The 22,880-nt window shown below is 42.0% G+C and overlaps 1 long non-coding RNA gene across 1 annotated transcript in view; it reads right to left on the bottom strand.

Annotated features, from left to right (window-relative positions):
• LOC111538191 overlaps positions 1 to 19,409 on the bottom strand; it is a 25,233-nt gene extending 5,824 nt beyond the window's left edge. Inside the window, exon 1 of the long non-coding RNA XR_003309674.1 lies at positions 19,119 to 19,409. This is a non-coding gene — a long non-coding RNA (uncharacterized LOC111538191). The remainder of the gene's footprint in view (positions 1 to 19,118) is intronic.
• Between the last annotated feature and the right edge of the window lie 3,471 nt (positions 19,410 to 22,880).

Raw genomic sequence — 22,880 nt, 5'->3', positions numbered from 1 at the left:
TTTTTTTTTTTTTTTTTTTTTTTTTTTTTTTTTTTTTTTCCTGTAGTTTCACTGACTTGGGCATATGTTTCTCTTCTGCCTGATACTTTGGGATCCTTCCTCACCTCTGTAAACCTGGAACCCCGCCCCCTCCGAGGAGGCTGCCATCTTGCTCAGGATCTAAGATGTCCAGTACTGGCTCAGACATGGCCTCCATCTTCTCCATGGGACCCACTTGCTTAGCCTGGAGAAACGCTGGGAGTGTAGCCCATCCCAAGGCAGCAACATTTCTTCTTCACTCCATTCTCTTAGCAACCACACAGCCTCTTTCACTCTGGATTTCTGGAGCTGAGTCAAATGCTGGTCTGTGGAGCCCACCACACAGCCAGACACACATGCTAGGTTCTCTGGGTAGTTTCCTCACACCCCTCAACATGGACCTGCGGTGAAAGAACCCACTCTTCAACTTATGGGAGATATTTGCCATACAACTCCCACCCTTTTGTCCATCTTTCTAACCCACTAGAGGCTGGAGGTCAGTGCTCGCGTGTGGGGCAATATCGAGTTTTGGCTCAGCTCTTTTTGCAAGTCTCATTTGTGGTTGTGCACCTCACTTTGGACTGTAGGCTCTGTTAACTTGAGTGCACAGCTGAAACTGTGAAATTATAAAATAATAAATGACTAATGCCCTTTCCTAGGAAAGATAGAACAACAGAAAGACATCCCCCTCACACAAAGTCCCCTAAACATATTTTAGGGGACTGGAAGACCTTCGTGTTAATATCTTTTTACCATAATAGTAGCCATGGTAATAGTGGCAGCGAGTGTTTGTCATTCAGACGCATCGGGCACTGTACTGAGTGGTTTATGGGCATTTTCTTATTGAATCCTCACTGCAATCCTGTGAGGAAACTCTGATGTTTGCATTTAACACAGGAGGAAACTGAGGCTCAGGGAAGGTCTTGACTAGGCTTCGGTCACAGACTTCACAAGGGGCAATAGTAGGATTAGAAAGTAGTTCAGTCTGAGTCTAGGGCCAGCGTCAGAATCTCTGTCCACCCACCAGAATGCTTGTGCAACCACCAAATCAGTCATTTATTTGATAGGCTATGAAAAAGCCTTTTGTAAAACTATAAAGTATTCTTCAATTATTTATATTGTTATTGTAGTTATAAAAAAACAATGATTTTTATTATTCCATTCTATTGGTAATGGCTTTAGGCTGCTTATATAAGATACATTAAACACGCTAAAAAGATTTAAATTGAGGCTGGGGATTGGGAGGTGACAGAGTAAGTGTTATAGTGGTCATTAAAATGTTTTAAACATTAAGGTACCTAAAAATGGAATATTTAACTGTATTAAGATCACCAAATTAAACTGGCTGTTTTCCCAAGCGTGATCCCTAGTAATTGCCGCTTGATTGAATAGGGAAGCAACGGACAGAATTGTAGACAACGCAGTGATGTTCAAGCCCTCCCGCTACCCGCCACCACCCTCATTAGGTACAAGTAGCTTTATCAATTGCTCAGAAAACAGAACATCCATGCTTTGCTTTAGAGTCATACAAACATCAGGAATTTTTGCATATATTTCCCCACCACTTACAAGGATTTAAAAAGAAACTTTTCCATAAGAACATAACATGGATGAAACCAGTCATATTATTAACAGGTAACATGTAATGAAATGTTACTCTGTGCCAGATACTGGGTTGAGTACTCCACAAGAATGACTTATTTTATTTTATTTATTTATTGTTTTGAGATGGAGTGTCACTCTGTTGCCCAGGCTGGAGTGCAGTGGCACGATCTCAGGTCACTGCAACCTCCGCCTCCCAGGTTCAAGCAATTCACTTGTCTCAACCTCCTGAGTAGGTGGGACTACAGTTGCCTGCCACCATGCCCAGCTAATTTTTGTATTTTTAGTAGAGACAGGTTTCACCTTGTTGGTCAGGCTGGTCTCAAACTCCTGACCTCAGGTGATCCACCCACCTTGGCTTCCCAAAGTGCTGGGATTACAGGCATGAGCCACCACGCCCGGCCTATAATAACTTATTTTAACAACTTTTTTTTTTTTTTTTTTTGAGACAGAGTCTGACTCTGTTGCCCAGATTGGAGTGCAGTGGCGCTATCTGGGCTCACTGCAGCCTTCACCTCCCAGGTTCAAGCAATTCGCCTGTCTCAGCATTCCCAATAGCTGGGACTATAGGCATATGTCACCATGCCTGGCTAATTTTTGTATCTTCAGGAGAGACAGGGTTTGACCATGTTGGCCAGGCTAGTCTCGAACTCCTGACCTCAAGTGATCTGCCTTCCTAGGCCTCCCAAAATGCTGGGATTACAGGCACAAGCCACTGCACCCAGCCTCTCAACAACACTTTGAAATAACAACACTGAGTTTTCTGATTTACAGAGGGGGCTTAGAACAGTCACTGTGGTAGGAAGAATAATTCCCCCCAAAGATGTCCAAGTCCTAATCCCTGGAACCTATAAATATGTTTCTTACATGGCAAAAAGACTTTGCAGATGTGATTATATTTAGCCTCTTGACATGGGAATATTATACTGTATTATACAGGTGGGCCCAATGTTAATCATAAGGATCCTTAAAAGATAGAAGAGGGAGGACGAGAGACAAAAGATGGAAGAAGGTCAGAGTCAAATTCAGAGAGAGACTTGAAGGCATTACACTGCTGGCTCTGAAGATAGAGAAAGGGACCATGAGCCAAGAAATGCAGGCGGCCTCGAAAAGCTGGAAAAGGCAAGGAAATAAGATTCTCCGTTAGAACCTCCATAAGGAATACATCTCTTCTGACACCTTGATTTTAGCCCAGTAGAACACCTAGAACTGTAAGACACTAAATTTCTTGATGTTTTAAGTCGTATATGTGTATAATTTGTTACAGTCACAATAGGAAACTAACAGTCACTTTGCATTAGTAAATGGTGGAGGTTGGATTTGAACACTGGTGTGTCTGACTCCAAATTGCATCCCGTGTTTACCAGAGTTTTGAGGTGAATTGTGCCACCATTAAGTATTGACCCCTTAATCCCCAATATCTGTAAATGTGATCTTATTTGGAAATAGAGTCTTCACAGATTATCAAGATAAGATGAGGTACATCCTAATCCAACATGATTGGTGCCATTATTAAAGGGAGAAATTTGGACACAGACTGGCACAATGAGAAGACATTGTGATGAGACACAGGGAGAAGGTGGCCATCTACAGCCAGGGAATGCCTGAGGCTCCCAGAAAGTTAGGAAAGATGTCTGATTATATCCTCAGCCTTCAGAGGGAGCACAGCCCCGCCAACTTGATTTCAAATTTCTGGCCTCCAGAACAGACACAATAAAATTCAGTTGTTTTAAGTTACCCAGTTTGTGGTGGTTTGTTGCAAAAGCCCCAGCAAACTAATATACCCACTCGGTGAAGTAGCCTTATAGCTGCTTGAGTCTACAATCTTGGATGGACACTCTCCACATCTAACATCAAGATGTCTTAGTTCGTTTTTGCTACCGTAACAAAATACCTGAGACTGAGTAATTTATAAGTAATAGAAATGTATTTCTCACAGTCCTCGAGGCTGGGAAGTCCAAGATCAAGAAGTTGCAAATTTAGTGTCTGTTGAGGGCCTGGTCTCTGCCTCCAAGATGGCACCTTGAACACTGTGTCCTCACATGGCAAACAGATGGAAGGGCAAAAAGGGCCTGTGCTACTTCCTTCTAGCCCTTTTATAAGGCACCAAATCATTCATGAGGGATTTGATTTAATCACATCCCAAAAGCTTAATACCACCACAATGGGTATTAATTTTCAATATGAGTTTACAAAGAGATGCCATCATTCAAACCATAGCAGGAGGCTTTTAGTAATAAATTAAAAATTACATTCTCTTACATCCATGTGAGTTTTTATTTTATAGAACACTTTTCACAAATATTAACTTATCTTATTCATACCACAATCACGTAAACAAGCCAAGGATCATCTCTCCAGATTGGTCCTATGGTATGGTAGTCCTGTGGTATGTATATAGAGGTTTCACACACCAGTCTTAAGACTGTCTAGGTCCAAATTCTGCCCCCATCAGTGACTCAGGAAAGTTACCAACCTTCTACATTCTTCAGTTTCTTCATCTGTGTAATAAGAGTAATAATAATAATAGTACCTACCTCATAATTTAATCTACCTAATAATTGAGAGAGTTAGATAGCGTTGGCTAGGTGCAGTGGTTCATGCCTGTAATCCCAGCACTTCAGGAGGCCGAGGTGGGCAGATCACGAGGTCAGAAGTTCGAGACCAGCCTGACAAACATGGTGAAACCCCGTACAAAAATTCACCAGGCGTGGTGAAGCACACCTGTAATCCCAGCTACTTGGGAGGCTGAGGCAGGAGAATCACTTGAACCGAGGAGGCAGAGATTGCAGTGAGCCAAGATCGAGCCAATGCACTCCAGCCTGGGTGACAGAGTGAGACTCTGTCTCAAAAAAAAAAAAAAAAAAAAAAAACATTGGTAGCACGTGTGAAATGCTTAGCCTAGTCCATTGTATGCCTGCAGAAGACCCTATTTTATAGATAGAAAAACTGGAGTTCAGAGAAGTTAAGTGATTTGCCCAAGGACATATGACTACTAAGCACAACCAGGACTAAAACCCAAGTCTTCTAAATCCCAGGACAGCACTCTTCACTATAATATCTTGTCTCTCCCTTTCATGATCATGATTCTTTCATGTTCTGGGTTGAAATCAAACTGAATCTTTTTGTCCTTTAAGCAATTATAAATGTAATTCCTCTTGCCATGCCCACCCCAGTCACTCAGTAAAGATTACAGTTTCTATAAACCACAAAGTCTTCTTGTCCAAATTCTTTTATGAGAACTTTTATCCCAAGAAGTAACTCATCTTACTGCCTAACAGCAAAGCAGTTCTGTCAAGATAATGCCTTCCCTAAATAAAACACCAAGGACATTTAAAGATAGAAGACACAGCAGCCCCCACCAGCAGCCACCAAACTGCTGACTCCCCCAAGTCTACTCTGTTTTGTTCCTGGGTTATCTTTGCTTAGTGAGACAGACCCTAATAGCTTACAGTGTTTGCCACTAAATAAACTGAGTGCCCTGTAGATTGCAAAGCTGCCTTGGGACCTCACTTCCGCCTCATTATATTTGTTGCATTTACCCAACCATCTCGGAAAGTGGTTCTCCTTAAAATTATGGGATGCAGAATAAAAAACCCATCAGGATTTAATGACCATATTTCAGTGTCTTATTCCTTAAAGGAACTTGGCTTTTTCAGCATTTTTGCAATCATTCGAACTAGGAGGAGATTGAAAAGGCAGAGCAAGTTTTGTTTTTTTAAAAAAACGACCACAAACCATCTATCAATGTTAAAATATTGATAGGGAGAATGGAGAAGGGATGGGGAGCGATGAGTGAGGAGGTTTGGAGAATATTAAAAAAGACAATCTCTCAGTCTAATAAAATACAATTAACTGAATTTCGTGAAGGCTTCTATAAAATATACACAAAGAATCAATATTAGGCATAAAACCCAAAAGTGGGTTGTTATCTCTAAACCAGAAAAAGCATTTTATTAGTCTGAAGGATTTTATACTCCCATTGGGAAAATTGCTTTTTCTTCACACCCCTCTTTTGCTCACTACAGAAACTCAATTGAAAAGGCAATCATCAAAGTTGCTTAGCAAATGTCAAAAGGTGCTGCCTCTTTCTAAATATATTTGCTTCTTGGTGGAAAATTCAGGCCCTAGAAACCCTGGCACCTTTCCTCCATGTTGGCTCACACTTTTCCATCATTGTGCTGTGTTTACTCTTTACGGTTTTTTGTTGTTGTTTGTCTATTTCTGTTGTTGGTGGAAACAGAAAGCCCATTTTATAAGGTTGTGGACAATAGCTTTTCCTTTTAACATTTCGGTGTTCTTTCACAGTCACTGCACCAGTGAGAGCACCCGTTGCCCAGGTTATAAACAAGCATGACACTCCAAACCCACTCATGGCAGTAAGAAAGGCCTTTTCCAGGCAAATAGCATGAGGTATAGTCTTCTCACATTTTATCCTTGGACACGCCTGTTGCTTAATTTACACTCTGCGCACTAACAATGGTGATTTCGTTTATGATCTTGCCAACCACAGATTGACAAGGCACACCCCCTCCTTCCTCAACTCGCTAAAACACAAGTCAAGCAGATACTCAGTGTACAAAAGCTCCGGGAGCAGAATTTGAAGATCAGGCACAAACAGTCCAAGCGGGAGCTTATAGAAGCATCTGAAAACCTCGAGTCATAAATGACTGAACTGGAAACAGCATGATACAAGACTACTGTCTGGGTACCAAATCAGGCTTCTAGTAAACAGTAGCCACAGTAAAATGGCAATTTACTGGACTTCTGATGTGTACTTGATATATGCTTTACCACCCTACCTCTGGATTCTCTTTTTACTGACTTGCTATGTAAGCTGGGGCAGACTGCCTCTTTTTTGAACATAAGATTGTGAAATTCACATGTGATATATCTGAACATGCTTTATTAACCAAGTACTTTAAAAAGGAAAGAATTACCTTGCCAAATCTAGGAGGGTAACTTGTGCTGCTGGTTGACCAGTCTGTGTGTATATTCAGTTATCTAACTAATAAATTAACCAGATTGACTGTCTACAATTTCTAATTTACTCTGTCTTGGCTATGTGGATGTGTCCTAAACATGACAGATGGTGACAACAGTAGACAGCTGCAGTGGGGACCTGGTTCCCCCGTGAACATGGCTGGCTTCAGTCTTCTTTGAATGATCCTTAAACTTGGAAAGTCAACACTGTTGCTTTCCAGTCCAAACTTTTTGGCTGTTTGTAGATCACCCAGCTATTTTCAAAAGAATTTTCCATAATCAATAGGATAGATATCTCAACTTAAAAGGACTTGTGAAGAAAGAATTTACTTTTTACTAAGGTGTGCACTTCATATATGAGTCATGATATATTCCACTAGAGTGCAACCTCCGTCAAAGTCTTGTTCTGCCTTCCCAACAGCTCACAGATGACCTGCACTCTGTAAAAACGTAATTATTTAGTGTATTGCACCCATGAAATATCAAAAATTGAGTTGTCATTAATATTAAATTATAGAAGAAGAAACTGCCCACTGCCTATAACTGAGTGAAAATCATGATAGAAGAATAATTAGTAGGAACACAGTCGTGTGGCTGATGATTTAGACTAGAGCCATTTAATAAGTAAACATTCCCTGCCCTTTGAAGAATGTAGTTTTAGTTTAGCCAGGCAAAAGCCGAGATAGGCCAAGAAAAGGTTATGGTAGGCAACAAAGGACTTTTAGCTGTACATCAAACCTGTTTAAATCACATACGATTTAAGTAATGATAGTAAGAATTATAGTAAGAATGACAGTATGATACTGTACACAATAGTATTCAGAATTCTATATTAGTTTTATATATACCTATATAGAGATATATATTCTATAGTTTAGAATTCTTTAATAATAGATTTGTATCCATAAAATCTTTTGAGTTCCAATCTCCATTCAGTATAATAAATCCTCTCTTCTGTGCCCAAGAATGCTGGATACTTTAACCGTAGTCATGCTGCCATCTAGTGGACATCTCTTAGACCTGAAGGTCTTCTGACTTCTGGAAATTGTCAGGAAAGAATTCGAAGTTTGAAGGTTCAGGTCTGACATCTATTTTTCTGTAAGAGACTAATTTTTTGAATACCTCTATAGATTTATCTTAGCTTAGATCAGAGTATTTTTCACACTATCCCTCCCGTCTTAGTAGAAAGATATTTTCAAATGTGTCAGTCACACTCAGTGAGCTGGAAGAGAATTTCTGTTTCTCTGCTTTTGTCTAAAAATGAGAAGAGTGTGACAAGAGAAAATACGTTCCCCTGGAAAGAAGTGCCATCAGACCAGCAACAACCTGCCTCCTTTTTTTAGATCCATGGTGTTTATCTTTGAGAGACGAGGCCTCAAACAAACACACTGACAGGTCACTTCCTTTTATTTTTTTCTTTTTGTTGTTTTCCTGAGACAATTATGAACACCGCTATGTGACAAACACACTCCTATTTGGACAGGGACATTTTACTTTAGTCCTTCACCAGCAAGTGCGACAGAGGAAATGAAGGACAAAGCAAAGAATCTGGCTTCTTTCTCAGCTGTGAGACCTGAATGAGTCATTTCTTTTCTCTGACCTCGGTTTCTCCCTCTGCTCAATGAATAGTGGCACTAGGCAATCCTTAAAGCACCTCCTTGCCCAAAAGCACATTAAGATATATATAAGATATATGTGAGTTAATCACCCTATGAACAAAGCAAGTACTATGCCCGGATTGCAAACAAAATACAATTGCAAGATTTCCCTCATTTTACCCTCCTCTGTTGGTATCAGGTCCTCAGTGCTATCTGAAAAGTCTTAGGGAGAAGCATTGCCTCTGTCTACTCAGTGGGGAGCTGACACATGGGATTCATAATTCTGAGCCCTTCATTTACTGGAGGGCATGGATCTTAATTTTGGGGTGCACACTGGAATCACCTGGAGAGCTTTTACAATACTGATGTTTGGGATCCACCCAGATTTAATTGGTAGGAGGTGCTTCTGGGACTGTGAAGTAGTCTTAAAGCTCTCCAAGTGATTGCAATTTGCAGTAAAGCTTGAGGCCCACTGGTCTAGAGAAAATAAAACGCAGAGGCATTGGATAATGAAATGACCTTTCCAGGGAAGAGCAGGAGAGCAAGGCACCTGCACCATGTTGCTCATCCTCATATGACCCACTTCTGGCTTCCTTTAACCCTTTTGCTCCCACTGGTAAATTTCAAACACTGTTACTTGGTTTCTTAATCTATCTGCATGTGCTCCAATAATTCTTTTTTTTTTTTTTTTGCTAAAGGAGGAAAAATAGAAACTAAAGGGAATATTAAATTCTCCTTGCTAAAGGCTTTTTAAGTGCCATATATATTTTAAAGAGAAAAGGGAATTTAGAGATCATCTATTCCAAGTCCTTGATTTGACAGGCAAACACATAAACCAGGAAAGATCAATAGCTGGATATAGGCTATAATGTGCTCTGTATAAGCAGGACTCCTTGCTACCACTTTTATGTACATCATATCATTAACTCTTCACTATAGTCTTACAAGATGGTCATTTTACAACCATGTGGAGATTTCGTGAGATTAAGCCAACATTGGTAACTTGAAACCTGAACCTGAACCTAGGCCCTTCCAGCTCCTCTGTACATGCAAAGTCCTGCTCCCACAGGTCATGGATGGCCAGGTGAGACCAGAAGACTACAAGCTTACAAAATAGCTATCATTTTTTGAGAACGTACTAGATACCAGACTTGAGCTAAGCACTTTGTATGCATTATCTCATTTAACCCAAACAATAATACTCACAGGATTAATTAACCTATCTACTTTTACACACAGGCAATCTGCAGCCCAGAGAAGTAATCTGCCCCAAGATCAGAGAGCTAACAAGAAACAGAGCCGAGGGCCTGTTCAGCCTTCAAAGCCCATGGAGGAATTTTCCCTTACATTACATGACTCATTTCTAACACGGCCAAGCCCGTAAGGAGTATCAGTAACACAAAAGTTTGGTCAAGTTTTCTTCCTCATTTTGCAGTGCAAGCATGCCCAAATACCTCATCTGGGTAATTTATATTAGTGGAAAGTGCTTAAAACCAGATTACACTGTTCACTTTGCCTATCTCTAAAATGCATTTAATAGGCCACAGGTAAACTATGTGATACTTATTAAAATGTACTTTTAGTGCATTCTAAATAGCTGTGATAGCTTCACTGTGAATTTTAAATTTGCACTGCATTTATTTTTACTCTGGAAATACAATTTATATGATTCCTCCCTAACATATTTCTTACCTGATTTGTATTTCATGGCTCAGTCTCTGCAGCTGATACATACTAATGATGACATATACTATAGTGGACTAGGGAAAGGATAGTGTCTATCCCCTCCAAAGAGAATGTGGGGTGTGATAAGATTAATTCACTTCTACAGAGCCTTTTAAGACTCAGGAAAACACTGCACTAGTGTTTTGTTGTTTGGCATTTCAGAAACTTACCTGAAAACAGAATATGTCGATTACAACTAGTGTCCTAGTACTTCTATGTAAACCAAGTTGCTTTATTAAATTACACTTTCAATGCCCTAAATGAAAATCCTATTGAAAGGGTTAGATATCCCAAGCCATTGCATAAAATCACACACTTACCTCTTACCATTTTATCTGTTAAAATGAGATTAAAGTGTCTCTGATAAAGGAAGAGATGAAAAGTTGTCATAAAATGGCAACTGGAGAGGAATAAAGGCAAAGGAACAATCTGGATTATTTGCTTTGTTGAGAGTGGAGGACAGCTATGGTTGGATATAAATCTATTAGCGTCAGGCATGTGTGTTTTACCAAGAGTTAATGGAGCTTACAGAATGCGTAAGCGGTATCACCATGCCCTTTATGATCTAGATAAGATTGGCTCTAACTCCCATTTCATCTCAACCCCCCACCACAAGATATCTGTGTATGCATGCCTTTCTGCTGCCTCTGATTTAGAATCCTGCTTCTGTGAAATTCACTCTATTTCTGTATTATCTCCTCATCCATTCCCTGTTCTGCACTGCAGCGACCCTCCTAAGGAGCAGCTCAGTTCTCTCCATCTACACAAAACATTTTCTGTCTGTTTCTGTCTGTCTCTTTCTGTGTGTCTCCCTCTCTCATACGCACATATACATATTCACCACATGTACACACACATGCTTAAATTCACACACATCCATGCACACATATGTGCACACATACACATGCACATCACTTACAGAAGCTGTGCATTTGGGTGAGCAATGTACTTGACTGAGAATTTCAGGAAACTGCAAGAGGTGGAAGTTACATGACTAAAATGCAGCCCTTTCAAACTGACCATTTATCATCTCCGGGCACATTCCTTAGCCCTCCTTTCCACTAACAGGAGCACTTCACTGGCCTCTGGCCACCGCACTAGCTCCTCTCTCTTTTCTCCTTGTTCCTAAGCCTCAATATCTAATGCACAATAATTTTGAAATTCCTTTGGTTGTCTTAACTCCTGCAAGCCCTCAGTACTCCCTGTCACGTCCCCAAATGACTTGTCAAGATACTTTCCTAAAATAGTTTCCATCTTGAGAATAATTCTGGTAGCAGATGTGAAAATAATACATTATTCTACCACCTACAAAACTCTTTCTTCCCTACCTGCTTTTTTGCAACTAGATATCTAGTAGCCAGGACAATAAACAAATGCTATACTCTGATTTGATAAAGCCCAGTAACAAAAATAATCATTAAATAATTTAAAAACAATTCATCTTCATGAGCATCTCCCTAATCTAAATACTTTGCTGGCCTGAGCTGTGTTGAACACACACAGGGCATACCTGTATATTGTTTGGCTTGGAACCCAAACCATCTAGAGGCCCCATCAATTCTGTGGCTCTCAGCTGTACTCAGGGACAGCTGATCATCCACCAACCACAAGATTTGAAGCCTAGAAGACAGACAGATGTTCTATAATCCAAGAAGACTGTTGACAGGAGGTGCCAAGAGCATGAGTCCATGTCAAAACAGGGGTCTGCCGAAGACTGTCCTTGGTGGGAACTGGAGAAAGCCATGCCAAGTGGTGGGGACTGCAAGATAAGTGCAGAAGTGGCACGGAGGAAACAGCTAGAGTGTCACTTTCAAACATTCATCTCTCACACCAATACCCAAATTGAATAGGGCAGGAAAAAATAGAACAAAGGCATCAGCAGATGCAAGCCCAAAGAGCTAAATGTCATCTTTGCTGTTGCAAAAAGAGAAGAGAGGAAGGAGGGGATGGATTTCCTGGATCCATAACCTTAAACATGGGGCCAATTCTGGGTCAAAAACACTCAAGGTGATGCACAAAAAAAGCCTGCTGCCTCCGTCACCAATGTCTTCTGCTTTGGTCTTTCCTTGCTTTCCTTGGCCAGGTCATTCTCTCTCACCTCTGCCCACTCTCCTCTCACCCCACATTTGCCCATAAATACACACACTCACACACTCATGGAAGACCAGTCCTGTAACTTTTACTTCCAGATGAAAGCCAGGATGCTTCCTACGCCTCGCAGGCGTAGTTGTGCTTTTACCCTGTGAGAGAAAAAATGCCATATTGGCAGAGACTTCAAGATTTCATCCCTCCTGCCCAGGGAATAGGGTAAAGGGGTGTGCAGGTTTATGATGTGCCCACGTTTTTCTCAGTAAATGTTCCTGTTCATTCTGAAAATCATTCTGTGACTCTGCCAGCTTCCTTTTTCAGTACAAAGGGAGAAGCTTAGCCAAGGATTATGAGCAATTTGGGAGGTATCATTCCCTGCCAAGTTGCCAAGTCACGAAGGAAATTCAACTTGTCTAGTAACAAGGTGTTTGCAAAGAGTGATGGCTTGGGAGATCTCTGAAAGCAGTGGCTGGAAACTGCAGAGGGAAATGAAATGCACATTCCTGGAGGAAATCTTCAGAGCTCTCCTGCTGCTCTAGCATCCACTCATAGAAAGCCTGGTGCAAGGTCTGAGAAGTACACATTCTCAGCCCTCATCCTGGTCACCTCATGGGCAGCATTAGATGCCCCAAGAAGCTCTTCCTCTTGATTCCTTCTCCCTTGCCTCTCTCCTACCATCTGTCTCCTCTCCTTGACCTCTAAACACCAGAACATCCCAGGGCTCAATCCTTGGGGCTCTCTTGTACATCAAATCTCATCCATACTTCCAAGAACCATCCATAGGCTGATAGCACTCAAATTTGTAACACCAAACAGACCCCTCACCTTAATCTCAAATTAGGATATCCAACTGCCTACTCAGCATATTATTTGGATGTCTGCTAGGCATCTTAGACTTCACATGTCCCAAACAGAACCCTTGGTCTCTGCCCAAAGCATGCTCCTCCTTGCTCTTGTTCATCTCAGTAGATGGAAAAGCCATTTTTCCAACTGCTCAGGCTAAAATCTTAGAGTCATCCTTGAACTTAGCTCTTTCTCATATACCGTATATCTGGACAATCAGCAAAGCCCGCTGGTTCTACCATCTAAATTGTATCTAGAATCCAACCACTTTTGACCACCTCATTCATCACTACCATTTCAGTACCAACCACCATGTCTTGGCAACTGGATCATTGCAGTCACCTCCCAGCTGGCCTCCAAGTGTCCATACCTTCTGCAGTGTGCTCCACACAGTAGCCACATCTTCTGTGAGTCAAATCAAGCCACTTCCCTGTTCAAACCTTCCAAGGATTTCTTATCTTATGCAGCATAAATTCCTATACGATCTGGCCCTTTCTATTTATCGTTTTCTTTTTTTTTTTTTTTTAATTCTTAGCACTTAGTCATACCTGCCATATTATATATCTGTTGTATAGTCCAGAACAGGAGTCAGCACACTGCAGCCCCTAGGCTCACCACCTGTGTTATAAATAAAATTCTCTTGGAAGACATGCATGCCCCTTCACAAAGACTGTCTCCCTGGCCAAACTTCAGTTTCTTCTGAGCCCACTTCTCAACCAGGGCTTGACCTTAGCCTGCCTCCCTGCCCTCAGCCTCCAGAGCCCAGTTTTAGTAAGAATCCTGCTAAGTCAGTTTAACAAAAATCCTCCCATCGTTGATACCTGATCAAATTCCTCACCCCTCACCCTTGATATCTAAGTCCTAAGAATTCTGTTGTTAGGTTCGTTTGGCAAGAATCCTTCTTCCCTTGATGTCTAATCAAGTTTCTCTTAGCAATTTTCCATCCCCTAACCCCCTCATTGGGCTATGCTTGAAACTGAGCAATTCTATCCTGAAGTCCCTCTTACTTACTACAGTAGCTTGAATAAAATCTGTCTTGCCATTTTTGACAAGCATGCATTGCAAGATTTTTCTCTTGCACCACTCATTGCAGATTGTCTCTGGCTGCATTAGGGCTATAATGGCAGAGTTGAGTCGTTGCAACACATTGTATGGCCAGTAAAGTCTAAAATATTTACTGTCCAGTATTTACAGAAAAAGTTGGCCAGTTGATCCCTGTTCTCAAATGTAAATTCCATGAAAACAGGGACTTCGAAAATGTTCAATAAATATTTGTTAAACAAATAATAAATGAATGTGAGATAAAAGTACAAAACAGTGACTGGATTTCTAACAAAAGTATTAGAATTTGACATCCAAGTGAATGTCCTGCAAAAGACAAGTATTGTAATAATAATAAGGTAATGGGATGGTTTTCGTTGAAAATGGATTAAACACTTTTGATCCTGCAAATGATTTCTGCCTTCTAAGGGAGGAGGTCTGAATTTATTTGCAGGGAAGACCATATTTTGGTTTAGGAAAACTACCCCACATAAGCAGTTTCCACATGTTACCCCTGGGGAAGAGCTGTGTGGAGGAACTGGAATGCTGATGTTCCAGACTGTTTCAGTAAATAACGCACATCGGGGGTTTCTTTCAGCAGAGCTATGGGCTCTAGGTTAAGGAAAGGAAAAAAATAAGAACAGCAAAAGCGCCCACAAACTCTTGCTTCTCTCTGAGTGCTAAGGGAAGTGTGTTCTGAGCCTAAGGAAGGAAGGTGCCTGGGGTCTTCTCAGTGCTGGAGGAGGAGCTGTCCTTCACTTGTGGTGTCTAGTCTAGAGGTAGGCAGGGAAGTGGACCTAAGAGAGACTATATGAGATAGTCCTAAGCTTGGGAGTTTGTATATAGTGACTAATGGAGGCTTTAAGTTGTTCTCTGTGGTTTTGGGGTCTGTAAAGTGCTACCAGGAATTAGAGGACAAACTTGGTCCAAGCTAGAGATGAAAGGGCAAAGGGGAGAAAGAAGCTCATGCTCACCCCAAAGCCAGAATGGGGGTACTAGAGAGGGACATGAGCACAGGGCAGCTTTGCTCCTGGAGAGGCACCCCCTAAGGCCCACCAGGAAGTGAGGCAGCAGTGTGGGCATGTTACAGGCAGACTGGAGAACAATGGAGAGAACCAGTCTTGAGCACAGTTGAGAGACAGCCCTTCAGACAACTCTTAGAATTACTCTGGTGACTAGAATTCTATAGTCAAGACAGTATAGAGCTTACAATATGGATACTTAGAAACGTGATCTTATTTTGGATCATATCCTACTGAGACTATGACATTTAGCTTACAATAAAGCTGGCAATTTAAAGAACATTATTTTAATGACCACGATTAAGTGTTCATTTATCCATTCAATTAATAAATATTGATTGAGTGCCTGCCACACACTCATTATTGGGCTGGGGATGGAGATCTAGTGTGGAGCCCAAGAGACATGGCTGTGTTCTTGGGAGCATATCGTCTAGTGCAGGAGGCAGACAGTAAACCAGAGTTACACAAATATTTATGCGTGTGTGATAAATGTTGCAAAAGAGAAACACAGGGTGGGAGGCACGTGGGTGGATGGATGGATGAATGAACAGGCTTTCCAACTTTCCTATAATCCTAAGTTCTTCCAAATGGTTATTGTTTCAGGGACATGTCTCATCCTAGCTGCTTGGCTGGGTAACTCCATCGTACACTCTTGATGAATCTCCTTCCCTTAGTCAGATCCTGCCTCTTCCACACCATCGCGATGCCTCATACCTGCAGTAAGGAGGGAGCTGTCAATTCTCAGCCTCATTCACCAGACTGATGACTCCCAGGTAACTTTCTAAAAATGGGGAGGTGACCAGCCTCCCAGCAGCCTTCCATGAGGTCACAGTTCTGTGGACTCCTGGATTGTTTATAGACATACCTGATATGGTTTGGATGTTTGCCACCTCCAAATCTCATGTTGAACTGTGATCCTGAGTGTTGGAGGTGGGCCTAGTGGGGGGGTGTTAGGGTCATGGCTTGGTGCCACCCTGATGGTAATGAGTGAGTTCTTGCTCTGAGTTCATGTGAAACATGTTATTTAAAAGACCCTGGCACCTCTCCCCACCCCCTCTTGCTCCACCTCTCGCCATGTGACATGCTGGCTCCCCCATCACCTTTGACTATGATTAGGAGCTTCCTGAGGTCTCACCAGGAACAAATGCCAGCACAATACTTTCTATATGTCCTGCAGAACTGTGAGTCAACTAAACCTTTTTTTCTGTATATATAAATCACCCAACCTCAGTTCTTTCTTTATAGCAGCATAAGAATGGTGTAATACAATACTCAAAGAAGCTGATTCTCTGGTGGTTTCACTTATTGGTATAAAAATAAAATGGTCTTACTTTCCCCAGAACTTTCCTGCAGCAAAGAGTCTGCTCTGCAAACACCTCCCTACTGGAAGAAAGGGGATTTTAGTAATATCTCAACCCAGTTGCATCACTTCTTGGTTACTTTCAATTATTAAAACAGTGTAATTCCAGTTCTTAAAGACTTGTCTTCATTATAGCTTTGCAAACTCATGTTTGGTTCAAATCCCTCCCCACAGGCAGACTAGACTTGGGACAGAGGGACTTGGCTCACTCTCTCTCTCTCTTTCTCTTTCTGGTTCCCACTGCTGTGGTGCTGGGGCAGAAGGATAGAGAGAGTTGGCCTGGATGCCAACTCCCAAGCTGCCTCTGGTCAGTCTGCCAGTTCCATTTTGTTGGTTGCCTCTATTTGTTTGTTTACCCCTGCCTGGACACCAGTCCACTTTATGTGTAAGGGGCCCTCGGGAACACATTTGTGGATTCTCAGAGGGAGAAGGGTCTGCAGAGCCTCCTTGCTGCACAGTACCCCTGACATAAACCCTGCTGGGTTTGTGCTTTCCCTACCTCCTCAGCACCCCCAGAGACCTCAGGGACTCCTCTCCCAGGAGGCAACTCTTTTTTGGGGGAGACCTATAAGACAGAGAGCTCTGCCTCCTGGGCATTCACTAGAACCACAGGATGCTCACAGGTCTCAACCATGCCTGCATGCAATGTGAGCAGCTTCTCCAGGGCCGTGTCTGGGCTCCATCTTCTCTCTCCAGTCCCTGCCTCTACACTCCAGAAGCTTCGATGGTTGGGTGAGGAGACAACAGGTGACCACTAGTTCCCAAGAGAGGGTAGCTGAGAATAGTTCAGGCACCCTCTGTGGATTTGGAGCCTCCCACCCTTATTTTGAGGAAGAGAGAAAAGGAATAGTCACTCTATTCAACAATCAACAATACCTTCCCCATTAGAGGCTACTTTTCTCTTCATGAGGTTGATCAGCCATCTTTCACCTGGAGAGAACTGGGGCAACAGGGATAGGGCCAGTTCTCTAACTGGTGTCTCTCATAAAAACATGCCTAAATGGGACAGGTCCAACTGCTGACACTTCTTTGAACTCAGGACATGGGGTGCTTAGTACCTTTGGGTCTCAGCTGTGGGGCTTTGCAGGCAATTTTAGGGGCAAATAGCACCCCCACTTCACACATTACCCCCGCCTGTTACACTATTCTTTTTTTGTTGTTTAGAAGGAGTTTTCCAGGCTGGAGTGCAATGGCATGATCTCTGCTTACTGAAACCTCTGCTTCCCGGGTTCAAACAATTCTCCTGCCTCAGCCTCCCAAGTAGCTGGGATTACAGATGCATGCCACCATGCCTGGCTAATTTTTGTATTTTTAGTAGAGACGGGGTTTCACCATGCTCAAACTCCTGACCTCAGGTGATCTGCCCTCCTTGGCCTCCCAAACTGTTGGGATTACAGGCGTAAACCACCGTACCTGGCTTTGTTACACTGTTCCTAACAGCTTAAGACCAAATCGGATGGGAGTATTAAAATTCAAAAACATTGCACTGAAAATCTGGGTAAAGCCAACAGGAGGCCCCTGTGTGTCTCTGGTTGGAGCTCTCAAAGGTCCATGACATTTCACTGGGTAATAAAAGAGGATAACTCAGGTCTGTCAGCAGCTGAACCACATTCTCACTGTTACAAAATGAAAGTACCCCCTCCTCCAATTCTTTTTTTTTTTTTTTTTTTTCAGATGTAGTCTTCCTCTGTTGCCAGGCTGGAGTGCAGTGGCACGATCTTGGCTCACTGCAACTTCTGCCTCTTGGGTTCAAGCGATTCTCCTGCCTCAGCCTCCCAAGTAGCTGGGACTACAGGTACCCGCCACCATGCCTGGCTAATTTCTGTATTTTTGGTAGAAACGAGGTTTCACCATGTTGGCCAGGATAGACTCGATCTCTTAACCTCATGATCCGCCTGCCTCAGGCTCCCAAAGTGCTGGGATTACAGGCGTGAGCCACCGCACCCGGCCCTCTCCCCCAACTCTTCTGCTGAAGCCCTAACCCCCATGGTATTTGGAAGCAGGGCCTTTAAGAGGCGATTAGGACTAGCTGAGGCCATGTGGGTAGGACCTCATGGTGGGACTAGTGCCCTTATAAGAAGAGACGCCAGAGAGCTTGCTCTCTGTTCAGCTGGTGAGGATGCAGTGAGAAGGCAGCTGTCTACAAGCCAGCAAGAGAGCCCACATCAGACACAGGAGCTACCCGTGCCTCAATAGAGGACTTTCCAGTCTCCAGTGCCATAAGAAGTAAACGTCTCTTGTTTAAGCAAACTATGTATGGCATTTTGTTATAGCAGCCAAAATGGACTAAGACACTAGCAGATCAGGAAATGAATGTCATCTTGGGCTGCACTGGCAGACAATGATGCCAGATATGAGGGCCTTGTCTCCCTGCCCTTTGTACCAGTAGCACCGTACATTTGACATCCCAGAGCAGGCCAGGCACTGAAGAATCTGAGGTGGATGCTGTGCCCATCCCCCCTTGAGTGACTGTTGGCTTAAGGAAGGAAATGGATCTGGAAACAAATCCTCACACCGCAGGGGGAATGAGCAGCAACAGAGCAAGCAGCTCTCTTCAGAGAACCGGAAACACATAGGCATGACATTTGTCCTGACTTTCGAAGACAAATTAGATCAAAAGGACAATGTTAGGGGAGAGGTGAGGAGAGACTACATTAGTTCTTCAAACAAGACTATAAACGGAAGTGTCCGATTTATTTTTACACCACTAGTACCAAAGAACCCCTAAAATCCCCTGTCAGAGAGAATACATACTTCTTCCCAAACAGTCCTGAGAAGTGGCCTTTATCTATTCAAAGGACTTTGGAGTGGGATAAGAATTAGACCTTCTCTACTCACCTCCTTCCTGAGGAGCCGGGAGGCTGGACCAGTCCTGTCGTGCAGTCAGGTGGGCGGTGTGTCTTTCCAGAAGGTCACGTGGACATGTCTCGGGGCTTGGGTCCCGGAGCACCCGTGAAGTGCGTGTTTTTGCTTCTGAGGTGCGTTTCTCATCATCCTTGCTTTACCACAATGAGCAATGAGGTCGGGTTTTATATGCAACTTATTGTATCTGAATTCCTGTAGCACACCTCATAGGTATGATTTTTTTAAATTAAAGAATTCAGAATAAACTTTTTTTGATCCAAAAAAAAAAAAAAGAATTAGACCTTCTCAGAGTTGATTCCGATCTGGAATCAGAATTAGTTGATGAAAGTTTTAGAAAAGCATATTTTGGGCTCAAAACAAATGCTTCCTAATGATTGTAACTATATAGCCTGCTTTCTATATAGTTATAATCATTAGAAAGCATTTGTTATCTCTCTTTAGCTTCTGTCTGAAGGATGCTTCCTTCGTCTTCTGGATGAGGACAGACACCTATCAGGAGAGCAGTCGGACAGGAGCTAAATCATCACCCATGAGAGATGCAGAAGCAGGGGTTCCCCCTCATTCAGGCTCCAAGTCAACTTTCAAATTACTCAAAGGTTTCCTAATTCTGTTTTGAAGAAGGGACCACTCATTTGGATTGCTCATTTCCAACGTGCTTATTAAACAATAATCTCCGTAGAGCCCACAGGTCATCAGAACAAGAAAAGCCTGCCAAAGAGGACTGTTTATAAAAGGATCTCATATGCCAAATCATCCATTTGTTGTTTGGACCTACGGTCAAAGGATTGGAATTCTTGCTCTGGGACTCTGGGGATGGAGTTAAGAGGGTTGCTGTCAAAAAATATAAAATTAAAATTAAAAGCTTCTTATTTTTATGTGATTAATGATAAAGAGAGGCATTTTCTTTCTTCAAAACTTCTTAACTTTCCATATGGTTGCCATGGTGATCTGAGCTGGTGCCTGACTCCTGCTAGGAGAGCCCAGGCTCCCTGCTGCAGTGGAGTGAGTTTCCAGGCTTGGCTGACACTCTCCGCTTCTCTTCAGGGACCTGGGAGCCCTGTCTGCCAGTGGAGGCTGTGTCTTACTTTAGTCCAGATAATAAAAGGAGAGAATTCCAACCCTGGCCTTTTGTCTTTTAAATAACTTTTAAAATAGCTTTTATGAAATGCTACATGACACATCATAAACACATGTACTTATACATACACAAATACAGAACAGTGCAAATAATGTAAAATCACCTGAAATTCCATTCAAAGAGGACCTCTGTTAGGATTTTGAACACACTTATTTATGTGTGCGTGCTCATACATACACTGCTTTCTATATCAAATGGGATCATACTGTATTTGATCTTCTGAAACCACATTACTCAAAATTGCTATGGTCATTAATCTTTAGCAATAAACATAACAAAAATTAATATTCATTGAAAATTAAAAAGAAAATATTGTATAACTTCATTTAATTCTCATAATACTCCAGCCAAGTAAGTTACTATCTGTTACGATTATGCCTATTTTACTGTCTCTGGTTTACAAGTAGCAAAAGTGATGCATTAAAAGATTAATTCCTGGCTGGGTGCGGTGGCTCAAGCCTGTAATCCCAGCACTTTGGGAGGCCGAGATGGGCAGATCACAAGGTCAGGAGATCGAGACCATCCTGGCTAACATGGTGAAACCCCGTCTCTACTAAAAATTACAAAAAACTAGCCGGGCGAGGTGGCGGGCGCCTGTAGTTCCAGCTACTCGGGAAGCTGAGGCAGGAGAATGGCATGAACCCAGGAGGCGGAGCTTGCAGTGAGCTGAGATCTGGCCACTACACTCCAGCCTGGGTGACAGAGCGAGACTCCGTCTCAAAAAAATAAAATAAAAAATAAAAGATTAATTCCCAAGATCACACAGCTACTAAGTGGTAGAATCAACTGCACTCTGCTTCAAAAGTTTATGTACTTAGTTGACCCATGATACCATCTCTGAGCAATGCTACTCTTCTTCAAAGGCAGTATAATATTTTGTGGTGTACATGTGCTACAATTTATTTACTCAGTAAGTAAATAATAAATTTACTCAGTAAGTAAATAATAAATTACTCAGTAAGTAAATAATTTATTTCCTTACTAATATATTTAATCTAATTTGATGAACAATTAGATTGTTTGCAAAACTTTGCAACTACAATCAATAGTCTCATAGACATGCTTGCATATACCTCCTCTCAACCTCATGGGTTACCTCCTTCCTTAGCAGATACTCCTTGTAGTGGGATTATTCAATCAGATTATTTTCTCTGCCCTTTACAAAGGTTTACAAACGTTGTTTACAGTGGTATGGAAGTGCCTCATCTCCCGCATCTTGGACAATACCAGATTTGTCATTGCTGATTTCAGTTGCAGTTCTTGCCATAATAAGGTTGCACAGCCCTTCCTTTCTACTGACATCTTGATTTTCTTTGAGTCACCTGTCTTTTCCTTTGCCTGCTTTTTATATAAGGGTGTTCATATTTTCCTGATTCACTTTTCACAGCTCTCACTATGTACATGCTAGTGTGCAAAATTATGGGAAGTAGAGAAAATTAGCTCCTTCAGCACCTGTCCTAACCTCCCATTCCAGAAGAGGTAAAACCCACATTTTCCAGACTCCCTTGCAGCTAACACTTCAAATGTGATGTTATTCCACAACTTGGACATAATGGCAGGAGCCTTGAGAGAGAAAGTCAGTCCATGAGGCACATATGTTACTCACTTTTGCTGCTGTGGAGTCAAAGGGCTTGGTGTGGCCCATGATCCAACAGTTCTGGCCACAGCTTCCTGATCTGTGGCTTACAGCTGTGGCCCTGAGACAATGACCAACAGAAGAGATCACAGCCTCCTCAGCAGCCTCCTGGGTGAAAAGAGCAGCAAGTTGGCTTGGCAGAGAGGCCAGTTTGACAATATTCTCCTTTGGCCCTTACAATTATTTAATAATTACCTAATTCTGTACATTAAATTATTTCCTACATAAAGAACCAGAGTGGGTTCCATAATCCATAACTGAACACTGAACACTAAATGTTAAATCACACTAAACATATCTTATGAATATTTTCCAGGTTTGTCATTTGTCTATCAATACTGTTTTCACTGCTTCTCTGCATTTAAATAATGTTTATAGTAATATTTTGAAATTCTTTCTTTGTGATTCCTGGTTTATAACATTCCTGAAAAAACTTGTAATTCCCAAGTTTACAAAAGCAATGTTTTCTCTTTATTACTTACTAATTGCAATCTGCATGCATTGGAGAATAAGACAACTGCCATAATCAACAGTCCTGCTTATTTTTTATTTATTTATTTAAACTTTTAAGTTCAGTGTTACATGTGCAGGTTTGTCATATAGGTAAACTCGTGTCATGGGGGTTTGTTTCACCACCCAGGTATTAAACCTAGTATCCGTTAGTTACTTTTCCTGATTCACTTCCTCCTCCCTCCCTCTACCCTCAGGTAGGCCCCACTGTTTATTGTTCTCCAGTAGATGTCCCTGTGTTCTCACCATTTACCTCCCACTTATAAGTGAAAACATGTGGTATTTGGTTTTCTGTCCCTGCATTAGATTGCTAAGGATAATGGTCTCCAGCTCCATTCATGTTCCTGCAAAGATCATGATACTGTTCTTTTTATGGCTGCATAGTATTCTGTGGTGTGTATGTACCACAATTTTTAATCCAGTCTACCATTGATGGGCATTTAGATTAATT

The sequence above is a fragment of the Piliocolobus tephrosceles genome, chromosome 6, assembly GCF_002776525.5.
Source record: "Piliocolobus tephrosceles isolate RC106 chromosome 6, ASM277652v3, whole genome shotgun sequence".
In the NCBI taxonomy this organism is placed as follows: Eukaryota; Metazoa; Chordata; class Mammalia; order Primates; family Cercopithecidae; genus Piliocolobus; species Piliocolobus tephrosceles.
The sequence above is the reverse complement of the archived record's forward strand: the minus strand, read 5'-3'. Positions and strand labels throughout refer to the sequence as shown.